The following is a 14,892-nucleotide window of genomic DNA, read 5'->3' on the forward strand; positions in this document are numbered from 1 at the left end:
AGCCCAGCAGAGTCGACAACATGACCGTGAGCATTTGTTCACAGCATCAAGATACGTTTTGCGCGAAACACCAGTGGCGTGAATATGATTTTGAGGCCGTTTTCGTGAGTTGCGTATTGAAAAGAGTGGAAATCTCTGCAGTGTGTGTAACGGGGCTTTTATTTACATTAGCTCCCTTGCTTTCTGTTGCATCAAAATGACATTAAGTCTAAGGTACATTTGGGAGAAACTTTTTTTTATTTTTAAACACTTTTTATACCACTGTAGTATACGGAGTAAAGTGTGGTGTTTCGGGTCAAGCATGTAGATACATGTTGGCTTACAAGGAGCATCTACACAAAGCGTTTGTATAACCAAGCAAGTAGGGTCCGATGGGTTGGGGAAACACGCTTCTTTTTACAATAGCTGCTCATCTCCACCTTAAGAGGGCACGGTTACTGCGGACGCACAGCGATGAGCCGTGTACTGGGTCCTATGGGATCTGAAGCTGTTATTCATGGCTTGAAATCTCAGTGGTAACTGCATTTCTTTTCTGAAGAAATTTTTTTATTAAAAAAAGTTGTTTAATGTTTCTTTCTCTTTGAGAGAAGGTCAAAGCATGAGCGGGGAGGGGCAGAGAGAGAGAGAGGGAGACACAGAATCCAAAGCAGGCTCCAGGCTCCCAGCTGCCAGCGTGAAGGCGGATGTGGGGCTCGAACCGATGAACCGTGGCATCGTGACCTGAGCCGAAGTCAGATGCTTAATCAACTGAGCCACCCGGGTGCCCCAAGCATCTAACTCTTGATTTTGGCTCAGGTCATGGTCTCACGGTTCAGGAGTTCGAGCCCCATATCAGACTCTGCGCTGACAGAGCAGAGCCTGCTTGGGATTCTCTCTCTCTCTCTCTCTCTCTCTCTCTCTCTCTCTCTCCCCCTCTCTCCCTCTCTCTGCCCCTCCCCCTCTTTTTCTCTCTCTCAAAATAAATAAACCTAAAAAACAATTAAAATCAAAAACACCACAAAACCAAAGCCCTCTGAATTTTGAGTAAAATTTGGCTTCTAAGCCACAGACCTCCAAACCAGATTTAGAGGCTACCCTCGCTTGGCTTCAGTTCAAGTAAGAGGAGTCTAATTTTCTGGGGTGACAGCACAAGTTTTGCCCTGGAGTTGTGCCCTGGGACTGGGCTCTGGGGGAAGCACTCATGCTCCAGGAAGCCACACAGCTGCACGAGGGACACATCCCTGGACAACCCTAGGGGTGGACCCCCTCCGAGCCGTGTCCCTGGGGTTTCCCGGGGAAAGCTCAGTCCGGGTTTGCACGGTTCCCGAGCGAGTGGGGGATCCTTACCATGCGTTTGCGGAGAACTGTGGGGGAGATGTCAGTCCAGGGACAGTTTCCTTCACTGTTTTGTGTGGCAGGTGCCAGAGGTAGGTGAAAAATGGAGACGTGGAGGGAAGAGCCCTGGGGTTTCAGGTATCTCGTGGAAACAGAAAAACACAGCAGGTAAAAGATGGCATTGATGAACTAGTTATAAAAAAAAATTGGCTTCTCATGTGAGGGGTCCTGGCATTCAACAGGACAGGGCTGTGCTCATGTGAGACCAAAGGGTTTGAAAAATCAGTTAAAAGAGCCCTAAAATCTGATAATTAGATTGGCCAATTGACATATTAGCCAGAAGACCAAAGGCAGTAATGAATTGGGTGGCATTAGGATGTTGCTGGAAAGTTTTTCCTTTTGTATTTCCTAAATCCTATCTCCTTGCTGTGATAGGGATATCGCGGTCTGTAGCAAAGAGGGAAATCATAGAAAATCTCTTTCTGGAGGGTACTTAAGGGGACAGTCTGTGGCCCTGGGACCAAGGGAAGCCACATTTGTGACCCTGATCCCATCAGCGCAACCAAGGGAAATAACTGTACCCGGAATGGCGGGGGTTAGCCCTTCTGGGCCCTCGTTCTCCTAGGAGGGACAAAGCCATAAGCAAATAAACCGTTACACGGTGTTAGCAAAAAGCAAATAGGTTTCAGTAGTGGCTGGTGAATAGTTGGTCATCTGTCTCTTCTACAGTCACCTAGGACCTACTAAGCATCGTGTTACATGGGTGGTTATTTAAAATGTAGGTTGAGTCCCTTAGCAGGCTGTCAAATCATCAACCTGGGCTGTGGCCAACACTAAAGCAGAAGAGAAACTGTCAGGTGAATTGTGCGCGGAAGGGGTACGTTCATGAAACTTTGGTTTCAGGTGCGTGTGTTTATGGGCATGTGTGTATTGCTTGTGATGAAAAATTTACACTAAGGCACAGTTTTCAGAGCTTCAAAATAATATGTTAGTTTTCAGGGGTTCAGTGGTTGACCAACCAGATGTAGAGTATACTCATTAAAATGTTTTTTTTTTTAACGTTTTATTTATTTTTGAGACAGGGAGAGACAGAGCATGAACAGGGGAGGGTCAGAGAGAGGGAGACACAGAATCCGAAACAGGATCCAGGCTCTGAGCGGTCAGCACAGAGCCCAACGCGGGGCTCGAACTCACGGACCGAGAGATCATGACCTGAGCCGAAGTCGGCCGCTCAACCGACTGAGCCACCCAGGCGCCCCTAGAGTATACTCATTAAGCAAATACTCCCCACAACATTCCACTAAAGGATACTTGGAACAAGTATTACAAAGGAGGAGTACAGGATGCTAAACGCAGCATTAGACACAGGTGGAACTGGGGAGGGGGGACTGAGGAAAGTCTTCCAGAATGTCTGAGACCAGAAGGGGGAGGGCACGAAGGTGGGCATTAGAGCAGGTGGAAGCAACACAGTGGATGCCATGAGTTTGAATAACTTTGGCACAAATAACTGATAGAGGCCAGGTGTGAGGGGGAGAAAGAGGCTGGAGCCCAGTAAGTGGCACCGGGGACCTTCAGTGCTACCCCCGGGCAAGGGGCAGTCCCTAGAAGGGTTTTAAGAAAGTGAACCATGTGATCGATTTGTGTATTTGGGGTGTAGAGTTGAGAGCAAATTGTTGGGGGACAACAGTGCCTGCCTCTCTCCTTTTTTTTAAGTCAAAATATGTTTGTCTTAGAATTATTCATACATATATATATTTGTATAAATTATATACATAATAAATATAAATACTCATATATACAAATAAGAGAGATTTGGATTCGAGGCAGGAGAAGCATTTGACAGACCATTTGGAGAGAAGGTGGCAGGTGATGGGGGTTGATCAGGGTGCGGGCAATAGAGCAAGAATGGACAGAGGAAGGAAGAGACGTGCATAGCTGTCTGCGATCGGTCCGTAGTAGGTGCTCATTAAACGGTAGTTATCATTTGCATGTGAATTTCTTGGCTTGTGGATTCTAACTGATCTTGCCTGTAATATCCAACTGTCTTGGCCACCCAGCAGAGCTGGCATATTTAGGTAAAAATCACTGATTGTTTATTGATGGTGTAGGTAAAACATAAAATTGTCAAAAACTTCAAAGCCAAAGATTACCAAGACCTAGAAGTTTCCCTTCTGGCCACAACCCCTCCCTCTCCTACCTCAGTGAAAGATTTCTTTACTGTTGTCAACTTTCTAGGAACTCCAAGTACATTTTGGAAGGGGGTATTTAATGAACTGGAATGGAGTGTTCTAGAAAATGAAAGGGCCATGCCAGACACACTACACAGGGCAAGCGTCTTATTCTCTTTCCTGGTCCAATGTGTGGGAAGAGCTCTGAGCAAGGAGCTGGTACTTGGGGAAACCAGTGCTAACGTCATCCCTCGGGAGCTCTGTCACCTTGAGCAAGCTTCTGCCCCTTGTGTGGGTCTCCGTGTCCTCGCCTTTGATGAGGACAGCATCTCCCTCAGGATTATGGAGAGGGTCAGATGAGTTGGCATGCGTGAAACTGATTTGAAAATAACAGGGTGCCGTCAGAGCAGAGTGGAATCATTACGGAGCAAATTAAACCTGCATCCTCAAGGCTGTGTCAGGGGAACGTCTTCATCTGTGAAATAAGGACTTCTAGAATGTAAGCCTGCTCCTTCAGAGATGCACGGCACTTTGAACCTAAAAGCTCGGTGCTTATTCTTACTGCCTGCAAGACGGGAAGAGGGCGGCACTGAATTCACAAGGTTAGAATCCGTCTGTTCTCTAGCGTCCCATCTCAGGATTTTAGACCTTGTGAAACGTATTGGTTTTGTAACTACAGCCATCTAGTGTTGATTGATTAAAACATGCACATGCTCGCGGACATACACACACATGAATGGAGGTGCGCACGCACACACACACACACACACACACACACACACACACACACTCACACTCCTTTGTTTTGGGCTCTAGGAAATTGCTTTTGGTTCTCCTGACACCTTTGAACGGTATTTTCACTGTGCCCTAGTTGTAGGATGAAATGACTCGAGAAAGTATCTGAAGTCTAGGTTCCCTCTAAAAATCATGGAAGCAAGTGGGATACTCCATACTCTGTCTTTTCCACGTGAGTGGAGGGGCGCCTGGGCAACCCAGTCAGGTAAGCGATGGCTCTTGATTTCAGTTCAGGTCATGATCTCATGGTTCGTGGGTTTGAGCCCTGTGTTGGGCTCTATGCTGACAGTGCAGAGACTGCTTGGGTTTTTCTCTCTCCATCTCTCTCTCTCTTTCTCTCTCTCAGCCCCTCCCCCCCCAAATAAATAAATAAACATTAAAAAAATAAATTAACATGAGTATCCTCCTCATGTCAGTCCCTGTTTCTTCTCATAGTCAGTCTTGGGTTTCATGAATGATCTTGAAATTAGAGTTTCCAAATGTCTCATTGTGTTTTTTTTTTAAAGCAATGTTGAGTTCATCCCCAAAGCAAAAGCAAATATTAATTTTTGTAAAAGAACAATTTTAGAAACAATTTGATCACCAATCTGGTGATTTTCTTTATTAATATCAGAAAACACTAATCATTGGTGATTGGCTCACACACGAGTGAGCAGGGGAGAGGCAGAGAGAGAGGGAGACACAGAATCTGAAGCAGGTTCCAGGCTCTGAGCTGTCAGCACAGAGCCCAACGCGGGGCTTGAACCCACGAGCTGTGAGATCATGACCTGAGCCGAAGTCGAATGCTCAACTGACTGAGCCACCCAGACGCTCCATAGAAGTTCCGTTTTGTTTCCGTTTTGTTACTTTTCTTCGTCTTAAGTTCCATTTTTTATTTCATAAACATGATGATCATATTTCTTTTATAGCCCGTATGTGATCATTACAGTCTAGGAAGCGATTAGCAGTCGAATTCTTCTCTTTGTTGTTTCTGTGGACCCTCTCTGAAGATGCCACATGTCCACATAGTTTGCCACTTTAGGTCGTGGGGTTATGTGCAATAGAAGCTTTTTATATGTAGGAATCCTGGATCTGAGCTTGCCAGCTGGGTGGTGAGGGAGCGTCACTCCAGAGAGGCTCTACGTGGGCTTTCTCTGGGACACATTGCTGTCTTGACTTTCTTACCTCGGGATTTCTGAGACTGCAGGGTATAGATGAGACATGTGGATGTGTGTGTGTGTTCGTATGTAAGTATATATATTTTATAAAGAGATGTAGATACACCTTATAGCTATCTTAAGATGGGCATAAGGAAAGGGCAGTGGTGAAAAACAGGAGAAATTTGATCTCATTCAGAGGGAAGATTGAGACAGACAAATTCCATTTTCATTTCCCTTCGCCAGGGGGCAAACATTTTCCAGTTTACATTTCATTTTGGGTGGTACAGCTCATTTAAGAGTCCTGGCTCCCTTACGTTTTTTTTTTTTTTTTTTTTTTTAACGCTCCTTAAATTTACATTCCTTCCTGTGAGTTCAGCTAGGCATTTACGTGAACATTCTATTTTCTATCCGCATCTCCACATCTTTTAGTGGAAATTATATTAATTTGAATATATTAATTTGAATTAAGTTTTGATTCTTATAATAGGAAGCCCCAAATAGCAATGATATAAACAGGATAAATTTTTATTTCTTTTTAAAAATGTTTGTTTATTTTTGAGATGGAGAGACAGAGTGCAGGTAGGGGAGGAGCAGAGAGAGAGGGAGACACAGAATCTGAAGCAGGTTCCAGGCTCCGAGCTGTCAGCACAGAGCTGACACGGGGCTTGATCTCCTGAGCTGTGAGATCATGACCTGAGCCAAAGTCAGACACTTAACTGACTGAGCCACCTAGGTGCCCCTATATACATATATTTTAAAAAAAATGTTTATTTTGAGAGAGAGAGAGAGAGAGAATGGGGGAGAGGCAGAGAGAGAGGGAGACAGAGAATCTCAAGCAGGCTCTATACCATCAGCACAGAGCCCAGTGCTGGACTCGAACTCATGAGATCATGATCTGGGCCAAAATCAGGAGTCAGAAGCTTAACAAACTGAGACACCCAGGTGCCCCATTATGTAAAATAAGTGAAAGGAGGCAATGAGAGGTAGCAGGGGGCCTATGGGATTTTATCAGGGACTCCTTCCTGTCCTCAGCTGCAATGTGACCCTCATTTTCATACACTGGGGTCCTGCTTGAGCTCATCAGGACAGATGAAATCCAGAGGGTAGGGTCAAGAGAGGGGTTAGAGGTCGTGTCCCTCTCTTAAGGGAGACTCTCCTCAAAGTCCCACTCGACAATTCTGGCCACGTCCCACTGGTCAAAATTTGGTCTTCTGGTCTCCCAGATTGTATGTGGGGGGACTCTTCTTCCGAGGCTGCCCCAAGTAAGACAAGGTTCTTTTACGACGAGGACCGAGTCGAGGTGGACAACCAGTCTTTTCCATAATGAGAAGTTTCTCAAGATGTCTAGCCTACAGGATTGTGGCTCTAGGAACGATTTTCATTGAATACTTATATCACACTTGATACTGGGGTCATTGGAGCTGGCGGGCGTGGTCTCTGCTCTTGTGGGACTTTAATCCCAAGGGATATATTGTCATACACATAATAACTTCATCTCTAGGGAGACGTTTCATGTCTCTGAGTCTCCGTTTTCTTCTCTGCATCCACCTAGGGACTGTTGTGATGGTTAATTTCGTATGTCAACTTGGCTAGGCTATGGTCCCCAGGTATTTGGTCAAACGTTATTCTAGATGTCACTGTGAGGATATTTTTAGGTGAGAGGAGCATTTGAATCAGTAGACTTTGAGGAAAGCAGATCACTCTCCATAATGCAGCCTGCTTGTGGGCTCCCACTGGGGCTCCTCCCTCAGGCTCCTCCCTGGGGCTCCTGCCTGCTGGTTTCCCCTGCAGACTATGGACTTGCCATGGCTCCGAGATCACATGAGCCAATTCCTTAAAATCTCTCTCTCTGTGTATATGTATATTTGGGCACACACACATACATGTATACACGTATATTATATACATGTAATTCTAATTATGTTTATACACACACACACACACACACACACACACACACACACACAATCTTATTGGCTCTGAAACAGAACCATGACTGATACAGTTTTATAGATCATGGAATACACAAGGTGAGAGGAGGTCTAGATCCTGTTGTACGGAGGTAGAGAAGGTGAAGTGATAAAGCTATGCACACTGGTCTCTGAAGCCTCACCAAGTGTGAGGAGGCACTGGAAAAGTAGGGAACTGGGCCAGGCACCTTATTACTAGAGAGTGAGGAAACCCAGCATCCAGGGGACAAGCTAGGTAAGCACCACCAGCCCGTCCTCACACAACGCCCCCACTCGTGTGCATGCACACCCACACGCTCACATGTCCTCACTCATGCACATACACACACACACCAGAGGCAGGCTAATATAAAACTTACCTTAGAAATTTGATCATAATAAAACAGAGACGATAAAGTTAAAAATTAAACAACTGAGGTCCAAAAGCATCTGAAAAGCGACAACTCTGTGCTGAAGCAGCCACATTTTGAATATAGAATTTCCAAGAATTATTACCCTCAGACGTACTTGATAGAAATTAGCACTCACCAGAGAAAATAGGTTCCCATGAAAAAAAGAAATGATGGGCAGCTAGAAATATTTCAGTACTGCTTGCATTCTGATAATAAGAATGTATTTAGGCATTACTTATAATAGTAATTAGTTTTAAAGCAAAATCTACATACTGCTCTGGGTAAAGTGTTCACTAAATAGATTGCTGAAGAAATACTAAAAGTGAACTTGTTGTGTTGGAATGGAATTGGGTCAAGAAAAGAGAAGGACAGGAGTGCTTACTTTATGTATTTATTTTTGAGAGAGAGAGAGAAAGAGAGCGGGGGGAGGGAAGAGAGAGAGAGAGAGGGTGAGAGAGAGAGAATATGAGTAGGGGAGGGGCAGAGGGAGAGGGAGAGAGGGAATCCTAAGGAGACTCCACGCTCTGTACAGAGCCTGAGGAAGGCTCCATCCCATGACTCTGGGATCATGATCTGGGCCCAAATCAAGAGTCAGACACTTGACCTACTGAACCACCCAGTCGTGCTTACTTTAAATTTTGTTCCGGTCCCAGGAATGGCAGTGTCTCTACTGAGCCTGGAAGAAGGGTATTCCCCTTTACCACCTGGGTGGTCATCATACCATTAAAGTGGTAACTTCCCTTCCAGCAGCAGAACTCTGTGATTCTTCGTAATCTGAGTTCCTGAAGGACAAGCGTGCAGGTGGGGCTGAAGCCATGGCAAGTGGGGAGCTCTGAGTAGGCTTCCAGGTGGAGCTCAGAGTCAGAAGCCCCCATCCACGGGAAGATGAAAGAGGCCATGAAATCTGGAGAGTCTTTAATCTGAAACTCTCCTTTTACAACTGAGGAAATTGAGAAAGAGGTGACTGGGGAGGCTGGTAGAAGAAAAAATGACTCCCACACTTGAATTCCTATTTCGGAACCTAGCGGGTTCTGGGTTTCAGCTGGGGGGTCTGGGTGGGACTCATGGGAATGACATGGCAGACTGTTGATGTCTGGTAGGGTGGTCTAGTTCCTGAGCCAGATGTCCTGCCTCCGTAAAATCTAGCTCTCTCACTCACTAGCTGTGAAATCTTGGTGAAATTACACAAGTTCTTGATGCTTAATTTCCTTCTCTCTGAAATGGGTCATTTTGAGAAAAATTATATAAAGTGTTTAACCGTCGTCGGGCATACTCTGAAGTATTCAGTGGATGTTAGCTTTAGATCATTCAAGTACAACGTGAGCTCCATTGATTTAATTCATCCTCCAGAAAGGTTTACTAGTGAAGCAGGAAGGGAAGGGTTCCTTTATACTGTTGTTTGACAGAAATATAAAAGAGACACTGTCAGGGCTCATGGTGTATACAGTTTGTGTCAAAACACAGAGTGTGCCTGGTGTTCAAGAAGTTGCTATTATGCCTGAGCCCTGGCGTGAGAGAAGGCGCCTTGTGGTATAAAATGCAGAACAGGTTGTGTTTGCTTTGGCCAGCGAGAATATTTTGGGATTTTGTTGCTGGAAAAATTTTGGCCTGTCCACACAAATTACTTCTAACCCATTAACTTCACACATCGGAGCACCACTGAAAATAGAACGACCAAATTTTACAACCTCCCCCAATACTGTTCACTCAGTTGGAAAACGAGCTCCATGTTAATGGCAGTTACTTTGGATTTGTTTGCTGCAAAAGAGACATTCAACCAAAACACCAGTTAAAGGCACATTTAATTCGTAAAAGACCTACTTTGCTGAGTTCCTTTGAGTTCAAACATCTGACTGCTAACTGTGCCTGAGAGTTGTTTTAATTTTTTCTTCCTTTCCTTTCTTTTCCTTCCTTCCTTCTTTCCCACCCTACTTCCCTCCTTTCTTTCTCTCTTTCTTTCTTTTCTCATCCTTTCCTTTCTTTTCCTTTCTTTTCTTTCTCCTTCCTTTCTCCTTCCTTCCTTCTTTTTTTTTTTCTTTCTTTCTTAATTTTTAGAAGGAAAGTAGATTGACATTTTTACCATCCTGTGAACTTTTTACATTCTCCTATAACTGGCTAGTACAGGCCTTTATTAAGATTTTTTTTTTAATATATGAAATTTATTGTGAAATTAGTTTCCATACAACACCCAGTGCTCATCCCAAAAGATGCCCTCTTCAATGCCCATCGCCTACCCTCCCCTCCCTCCCACCCCCTGTCAACCCTCAGTTTGTTCTCAGTTTTTAAGAGTCTCTTATGCTTTGGCTCTCTCTCCCACTCTAACCTCTTTTATTTTTTCCTTCCCCTCCCCCAGGGGTTTCTGTTAGGTTTCTCAGGATCCACATAAGAGTAAAAACATATGGCATCTGTCTTTCTCTGTATGGCTTATTTCACTTAGCATCACACTCTCCAGTTCCATCCACGTTGCTACAAAGGGCCATATTTCATTCTTTCTCATGGCCACGTAGTACTCCATTGTGTATATAAACCACCATTTCTTTATCCATTCATCAGTTGATGGACATTTAGGCTTTTCCCACAATTTGGCTATTGTTGAGAGTGCTGCTATAAACATTGGGGTACAAGTGTTCCTATGCATCAGCACTCCTGTATCCCTTGGGTAAATTCCTAGCAGTGCTATTGCTGGGTCATAGGGTAGGTCTATTTTTAATTTTTTTGAGGAACCTCCACACTGTTTTCCAGAGTGGCTGCACCAATTTGCATTCCCACCAACAGTGCAAGAGGGTTCCCGTTTCTCCACATCCTCGCCAGCATCTGTAGTCTTCTGATTTGTTCATTTTGGCCACTCTGACTGGTGTGAGGTGACAACTCAGTGTGGTTTTGATTTGAATTTCCCTGATGAGGAGTGACATTGAGCATCTTCTCATGTGCCTGTTGGCCATCCAGATGTCTTCTTTAGAGAAGTGTCTATTCATGTTTTCTGCCCATTTCTTGACTGGATTATTTGTTTCTTGGGTGTGGAGTTTGGTGAGGTCTTTATAGATTTTGGATACTAGCCCTTTGTCCGATATGTCATTTGCAAATATATTTTCCCATTCCATTGGTTGTCTTTTAGTTTTGTTGATTGTTTCCTTTGCAGTGCAGAAGCTTTTTATCTTCATGAGGACCCAACAGTTCCTTTTTGCTTTTAATTCCCTTGCGTTTGGGGATGTGTCAAGTAAGAAATTGCTGCGGCTGAGGTCAGAGAGGTCTTTTCCTGCTTTCTCCTCTAGTGTTTTGATGGTTTCCTGTCTCACATTCAGGTCCTGTATCCATTTTGAGTTTATTTTTGTGAATGGTGTAAGAAAGTGGTCTAGTTTCATCCTTCTGCATGTTGCTGTCCAGTTCTCCCAGCACCATTTGTTAAAGAGACTGTCTTTTTTCCACTGGGTATTCTTTCCTGCTTTGTCAAAGATTAGTTGGCCATACTTTTGTGGGTCTAGTTCTGGGGTTTCTATTCTATTCCATTGGTCTATGTGTCTGTTTTTGTGCCAATACCATGCTGTCTTGATGATTACAGCTTTGTAGTAGAGGCTAAAGTCTGGGATTGTGATGCCTCCCACTTTGGTCTTCTTCTTCAATATTACTTTGGCTATTCGGGGCCTTTTGTGGTTCCATATGAATTTTAGGATTGCTTATTCTAGCTTCGAGAAGAATGCTGGTGCAATTTTTATTGGGATTGCATTGAATGTGCAGATAGCTTTGGGTAGTATTGACATTTTAACAATATTTATTCTTCCAACCCATGAGCATGGAATGTTTTTCCATTTCTTTGTATCTTCTTCAATTTCCTTCATAAGCTTTCCATAGTTTTTAGCATACAGATCTCTTACATCTTTGGTTAGGTTTATTCCTAGGTATTTTATGATTCTTGGTGCAATTGTGAATGGGATCAGTTTCTTTATTTTTCTTTCTGTTGCTTCATTATTAGTGTATAAAAATGCGACTGATTTCTGTACATTAATTTTGTATCCTGCGACTTTGCTGAATTCATGGATCAGTTCTAGCAGACTTTTGGTGGAGTCTGTCGGGTTTTCCATGTATAATATCATGTCATCTGCAAAAAGTAAAAGCTTGACTTCATCATTGCCAATTTTGATGCCTTTGATTTCCTTTTGTTGTCTGATTGCTGATGCTAGCACTTCCCACACTGTGTTAAACAACAGTGGTGAGAGTGGTCATCTCTGTCGTGTTCCTGATCTCAGGGAGAAAGCTCTCAGTTTTTCCCCATTGAGGATGATATTAGCTGTGGGCTTTTCATAAATGGCTTTTATGATGTTTAAGTATCTTCCTTCTATCCTGACTTTCTTGAGGGTTTTTATTAAGAAAGATGCTGAATTTTGTCAAATGCTTTTTCTGCATCGATTGACAGGATCATATGGTTCTTATCTTTTCTTGTATTCATGTGATGTATCACGTTGTTTGATTTGCAAATGTTGAACCAGCCCTGCATCCCAGGAATGAATCCCACTTGATCATGGTGAATAATTCTTTTTATAAGCTGTTGAATTCAATTTGCTAGTATCTTATTGAGAATTTTTGCATCCATATTCATCAGGGATATTGGCCTGTAGTTCTCTTTCTTTGCTGGGTCTCTGTCTGGTTTAGGAATCAAAGTAATGCTGGCTTCATAGAATGAGTCTGGAAGTTTTCCTTCCCTTTCTATTTTTTGGAATAGCTTGAGAAGGATAGGTATTATCTCTGCTTTAAATATCTGGTAGAATTCCCCTGGGAAGCCATCTGGTCCTGGACTCTTATTTGTTGGGAGATTTTTGATAACTGATTCAATTTCTTCGCTGGTTATGGGTCTGTTCAAGCTTTCTATTTCCTCCTGTTTGACTTTTGGAAGTGTGTGGATGCTTAGGAATTTGTCCATTTCTTCCAGGTTGTCCAGTTTTTTGGCATATAATTTTTCATAGTATTCCCTGATAATTGCTTGTATTTCTGAGGGATTGGTTGTTATAATTCAATTTTCATTCATGGTTTTATCTTTTTGGGTCATCTCCCTTTTCTATTTGAGAAGCCTGGCTAGAGGTTTATCAATTTTGTTTATTTTTCAAAAATCAACTCTTGGTTTCATTGATCTGCTCTACAGTTTTTTTTAGATTCTATATTGTTTATTTCCACTCTGATCTTTATTATTTCTCTTCTTCTGCTGGGTTTGGGGTGTCTTTGCTGCTCTGCTTCTATTTCCTTTAGGTATGCTGTTAGATTTTGTATTTGGGATTTTTCTGGTTTCTTGAGATAGGCCTGGATTGCAATGTATTTTCCTCTCAGGAGTGCCTTCACTGCATCCCAAAGCATTTGGATTATTGTATTTTCATTTTCATTTGTTTCCATATATTTTTTAATTTCTTCTCTGATTGCCTGGTTGACCCATTCATTCTTCAGTAGGGTATTCCCTCCGTGCTTTTGGAGGTTTTCCAGACTTGTTCTTTGGTTGATTTCAAGCTTCATAGCGTTGTGTTCTGAAAGTATGCATGGAATGATCTCAATTATTGTATACTTATGAAGGGCTGTTTTGTGACGCAGTATGTGATCTATCTTGGAGAATGTTCTGTGTGCACTCAAGAAGAAAGTATATTCTGTTGCTTTGGGATGCAGAGTTCTAAATGTATCTGTCAAATCCATCTGATCCAATGTATCATTCAGGGCCCTTGTTTCTTTATTGACCATGTGTCTAGATGATCACATTGTTGTAAGTGGGGTATTCAAGTCCCCTGCAATTACCACATTCTTGTCAATAAGGTTGCTTATGTTTGTGATGAATTGTTTTATATATTTGGGTGCTTCCGTATTCGGTGCATAGACATTTATAATTGTTAGTTCTTCTTGATGGATAGACCCTGTAATTATTATATAATGCCCTTCTTTATCTCTTGTTACAGCCTTTAATTTAAAGTCTAGTGTGTCTGATATAAGTATGGCTATTCCAACTTTCTTTTGACTTCCAGTAGCATGATAGGTACTTCTCCATCCCCTCACTTTCAGTCTGAAAGTGTCCGCAGGTCTAAAATGAGTCTCTTGTAGATAGCAAATAGATGGGTCTTGTTTTTTTATCCATTATGATACCCTATGTCTTTTGGTTGGTGCATTTAGTCCATTTCCATTCAGTGTTATTATAGAAAGATATGGGTTTAGAGTCATTGTGATGTCTATAGGTTTCATGCTTATAGCGATGTTTCTGGTACTTTGTCTCACAGGATCCCCCTTAGGATCTCTTGTAGGGCTGGTTTAGTGGTGGTGAATTCTTTCAGTTTTTGTTTGTGTGGGAAGACTTTTATCTCTCCTTCTATTCTAAATGACAGATTTTCTGGATAGAGGATTCTCAGCTGCATATTTTTTCTGTTTATCACATTGAAGATTTCCTGCCATTCCTTTCTGGCCTGTCAAGTTTCAGTAGAGAGATCCATCACGAGTCTTATCGGTCTCCCTTTATATGTTAGAGCACGTTTATCCCTGGCTGCTTTCAGAATTTTCTCTTTATCCTTGTATTTTGCCAGTTTCACTATGATATGTGGTGCAGAAGATCGATTCAAGTTACGTCTGAAGGGAGTTCTCAGTGCCTCTTGGATTTCAATGCCTGTTTCCTTTCCCAGATCAGGGAAGTTCTCAGCTATTATTTCTTCAAGTACACCTTCAGTACCTTTCCCTCTCTCTTCCTCCTCTGGAATACCAATTATGTGTAGATTATTTCTCTTTAGTGCATCACTTAGTTCTCTAATTTTCCCCTCATACTCCTGGATTTTTTTATCTCTCTTTTTCTCAGCTTCTTCTTTTTCCATAATTTTATCTTCTAGTTCACGTATTCTCTTCTCTGCCTCTTCAATCCGAGCCGTAGTCGTCTCCATTTTATTTTGCAGCTCATTAATAGCATTTTTTAAAGCTCCTCCTGGCTGTTCCTTAGTCCCTTGATCTCTGTAGCAATAGATTCTCTGCTGTCCTTTATACTGTTTTCAAGCCCAGCGATTAATTTTATGACTATTATTCTAAATTCACTTTCTGTTATATTGTTTAAATCCTTTTTGATCAGTTCATTAGCTGTTGTTATTTCCTGGAGGTTCTTTTGAGGGGA

This window comes from Panthera pardus, unplaced genomic scaffold (assembly GCF_024362965.1).
Source record: "Panthera pardus isolate Hobbes unplaced genomic scaffold, ASM2436296v1 HiC_scaffold_22, whole genome shotgun sequence".
NCBI classification, from domain to species: Eukaryota; Metazoa; Chordata; class Mammalia; order Carnivora; family Felidae; genus Panthera; species Panthera pardus.